Here is a 4,608-nt window from a genome sequence, read left to right as displayed (position 1 = left end):
ACGCGTTTATAAGTTTAGAGTCTGGTTTGTGAGAACCTCTTTTGGTTGAGGAATCCAGGTTAAAATACTTTTCAACTTAGTCAAGATACTATATTTCTTAAAAATAGGTTTACTACTCTAACGCAATGCGCGCCTTTTTATAAGTGATAATAAGAGGGTTTGATTAGGGAGTACAACTCGGTTCTGAATACGCGAAAGCGACAGTTCCCGTTAAATTGGTTCTTTTCAAAGTAGGAAACATTGCCCATAAGTAGTTCTATTAACAAGTACTTGGATTATTAATTGATTATGTGAATTATATTTGAACCTGTCTTTATTAATTAAACTTATTTAACACTTTGCTTTCCATTGTACACTCCCAGCTAATAATTTCGAACTTAAATTTCGAACTAATAATTTCGAACTTAAACCCTGCCCATAAGTAGTTCTAGTATAGTAAACCCAACCATCCCAGCTAATAATTTCGAACTTAAACCCTCCCTGTTGCAACTAGTGCAACAGAGACAATTCGCAGGTCTCGCTACTGAGAACCCAAACCAATATTTAAAAATCTTTCTCCAATTAGCAGACACTTTTAAAACCAATGGAGCTTCTCCTGAGACAATTCGTTTAAGATTATTACCTTTTTCCCTCAGAGATAAAGCCCTATCATGGTTAGATTCCCTTCCACCCAATTCCATTACAACTTGGGACAACCTTAGAAAAGTATTCCTTGCTAGATACTTTCCCCCAAGTAAGACCGTCGTTCTTCGAAACCATATAACTAGATTTACCCATAACCAAGGAGAATCGTTGTTCGAAGCTTGGGAGAGATATAAAGAGCTGTTAAGAGCATGCCCACATCATGGTTTAGAAAATTGGTTAATCATTCCGACCTTCTACAATGGACTTCACTATAACACTAAGATGACCATCGACGCTGCCGCAGGTGGCACACTGATGAACAAACCTTATCCTAAAGCTAGTGCCCTCATTGAAGATATGGCTCAAAACCATCAATCATGGGGAGTCGAACGAGCGACAGTTGAGAAGAAGGAAGCCCAAGGAGGAGTGTATGAGTTAATCTCTATAGACATGATGCAAGCTAAAATGGACGCATTAGCCCTCAAGGTCGAGCATATGTGCATAAACCCGAATACTGCAGTTGGAGTTTTGTCGGATTGTGAGATATGTGGAGCCAAAGGACACCAATCTGCAGAATGCAGTCTATTAAACGAAATCTACTATGAGCAAGTGAACTACACCCAAGGGAACCCATATTCGAATACTTATAATCCTGGATGGAGGAATCACCCGAACTTCTCCTATAAGAATAATAACCCTATCCAAAATAATGCAGCTCCAAGACAGCCTGGTTACCAAGCCCCAAGACCAAATCAACTTATGCAACCTGTACCACCAAAGCCGAGCCTTGAGAAAATTATGGAAAATTTTATCATTGCTCAAACCCAACAAAACAAAGAGTTCATGAACCAAAACATTCACGTTAATGAACTGATTACCCAGTTAGGAACCAAGGTTGACCAAATAGTTACTCACACTAAGATGCTTGAAACCCAGATCTCTCAGGTAGCTTTAAACCAAGCCCCTCATACCACACCTGGAGGACAGTTCCCTGGACAACCTCAACAGAATCCGCGAGGACAAGCCAATGCCATTACCCTACGAAGTGGGAACGCTTATGATGAGCCACCAAACCCAAGATTGAGTGAACCCAAAACTTCTAAGGAATATACCAAACCCACAGACAAAGTAAAGGAACCAGAGGAATCTGAAAAATAGGAAGGTCAAGAAAAAGGAGAAGAACCTAAAGACAAAACCTATGTACCACCCCCGCCATACAAACCACCGATACCATATCCGCAAAGACTCAAACAAACCCAGATCAATAACCAGTATCAGAAATTTATTAAGGTTATAGAAAAACTTCATGTAGAAATCCCTTTCACATAAGCCATCACCCAAATACCTTCTTATGCAAAGTTTCTCAAATACATCCTTACCAACAAACGTAGACTCGACGATCTGAAACCCTTGGAATGCAATTCTATTTCCAAGAACAAATTAGCCAAAAAGGATAAAGATCCTGGAAATTTCTCCATTCCTTGTCTTTTGGGAAGTCATGTCATCGAAAAAGCTTTTCTAGACTTAGGAGCTAGTGTGAGCTTAATGCCTTTAGCAGTTTGTGAGAGGTTAAACTTAGGAGAATTACAGCCTACTAAGATGTCACTTCAATTAGCCGATAGATCTGTCAAGTATCCGATAGGCATATTATAAGATGTCCCTGTTAGGATAGGTCAGTTGTTTATCCCTACTGATTTTGTTGTCATGGACATCAAAGAGGATAATGATATACCAATCCTTCTAGGTAGACCATTCTTATCAACTGCAGGAGCCATAATAGATGTCAAGAGAGGAAAGTTGACCTTTGAGGTAGGTGATGAGAAAATAGAATTTATACTTTCAAAATTTCTTATGGCACCTGTGATGGGAGACACATGTTATGCCATAGATATCATTGATGAATGCGTTACGGAATTAGAACAAGAAGAAATCATAAAAACGATTAAGTTGCCATCAACTCTCATACTAGAAGATGATGACTTTAGAAAACCCTACATCGATGATAACCTTTACGAATGTTTATCCCTTACCCCATATCATATGCCATGCCCTAAGAAACCAACCTTAGAACTTAAGGAACTGCCTAAGAACCTGAGATATGAGTTCCTCGATGAAGAGATGAATCGTCCAGTCATAGTCAATGCTACCTTGAGCAAAGAGGAAACAAACCAACTCTTAGATGTTTTACGAAGATATCCCTCAGCCTTAGGATATAATATCTCTGACCTGAAAGGTATAAGCCCGTCCGTATGCATGCATCGGATTTCGCTCGAAGAAGATTCAAAGCCCACCAGAGAACATCAGAGAAGAATAAACCCTATAATGAATGATGTTGTTAAAAAAGAAGTTCTTAAGTTACTTGAGGTAGGTATAATCTATCAGATCTCGGATAGTAAGTGGGTGAGCCATGTGCATGTAGTACCTAAAAAGGGAGGCATCACAGTCGTACAAAACGATAAAGGGGAACATGTAGAAAAACGGATAGAAGGAGGATGGTGGATGTCCATAGATTACAGAAAGTTAAATAAAGCAACCAGGAAGAATCATTTCCCTTTACCATATATAGACCAGATGTTAGAGCCTCTAGCCAGACACTCTTACTTCTGCTATCTAGATGGATACTCTGGATTCTTCCAAATGCCTATCCACCCCGAAGATAAAGAAAAAACTACCTTTACATGCCCTTATGGAACTTTTGCCTACAGACGAATGCCATTCGGTCTCTGTAATGCCCCGGCTACTTTCCAACGATGTATGATGTCAATCTTTGCAGATTACCTAGATGGTATCATGGAAGTGTTTATGGATGATTTCTCGGTTTGCGGATTTGATTTCCACAATTGTCTTGCTAACCTTGAGAAAATCCTGGAGAGATGCGTGGAGGTGAACCTTGTACTAAATTGGGAAAAGTGTCATTTCATGGTGACCGAAGGGATTGTTTTAAGACATATAGTTTCCGAAAAAGGTATTGAGGTAGATAGAGCTAAGATAGAAGTTATAGAGAACCTAAAACCACCCAAAACTATCAGAGAAGTCCGAAGTTTCCTTGGACATGCTGGATTCTACCGGCGTTTTATCAAGGACTTCTCCAAAATAACTAAACCTTTAACTGGCCTTTTAATGAAAGATGCTGAATTCATTTTCGACGGAAAATGTAATGAAGCATTTAATCTTTTAAAGCAAGCGTTAATATCAGCACCTATTATGCAACCCCCTGATTGGTCAGAACCTTTTGAGATAATGTGTGACGCTAGTGATTATGTCGTTGGAGCTGTTCTAGGGCAAAGGAAAGATAAAAAATTACATGCGATTTATTATGCCAGTAGAACCTTAGACGCTGCCCAACTCAACTACGCAACAACTGAAAAGGAATTACTAGTTGTAGTTTTTGCTATAGACAAATTTAGATCTTATCTAGTAGGAGCCAAAATTATAGTTTACACTGATCATGCTGCCATTCGTTATCTATTAAGTAAAAAAGATGCCAAGCCCAGGTTACTCCGATGGATTCTGTTACTACAAGAGTTTGATTTAGATATAAGAGATAAAAAAGGCACTGAAAATGTAGTAGTTGATCACCTTTCTAGGCTAGAACACCTAAAACCAGATTTGGTACCCATAAGTGATGATTTTGCCTATGATAGACTGATAGCTAGACTAGAAACCATTGAAGACGATAGCCTAAGCCCTCATGAGCACTTCCAAAAATCCTTAGCAGTAAGTAACGTGCCATGGTATGCAGACTTTGTTAATTACCTCGCTGCTGATATCGTACCCCCTGATCTTGACTACCACCGTCAACATTCTGCGCTTATAGAAGCCACTCAGGATTCCATTTTGGGTAACCTTCGAGAGGTGAGGACTGCTCAGGCTACTTTACAGGCCAGGATGGATCAGAGAGACTGTCGTCGCAGCCGATCCTGTCGTCCACCTCAGGATGGCGAAGGCACCAGTTGTCAGCAGTAGGATGCCAGGTTACTCTTC

At 39.8% G+C, this 4,608-nt stretch overlaps 1 non-coding gene across 1 annotated transcript; it reads right to left on the bottom strand.

Annotated features, from left to right (window-relative positions):
* Nucleotides 1–744: 744 nt before the first annotated feature.
* On the bottom strand, nt 745–851 carry LOC127116079 (small nucleolar RNA R71). Its single transcript, XR_007801064.1, has one exon. It is a non-coding gene; the product is annotated as a small nucleolar RNA R71 (small nucleolar RNA).
* Between the last annotated feature and the right edge of the window lie 3,757 nt (nt 852–4,608).

The sequence above is a fragment of the Lathyrus oleraceus genome, chromosome 1 (genome assembly GCF_024323335.1).
Source record: "Lathyrus oleraceus cultivar Zhongwan6 chromosome 1, CAAS_Psat_ZW6_1.0, whole genome shotgun sequence".
Taxonomy (NCBI): domain Eukaryota; kingdom Viridiplantae; phylum Streptophyta; class Magnoliopsida; order Fabales; family Fabaceae; genus Lathyrus; species Lathyrus oleraceus.
Note: the sequence above shows the minus strand (reverse complement) of the source record. Positions and strands in the feature narration are given on the sequence as shown.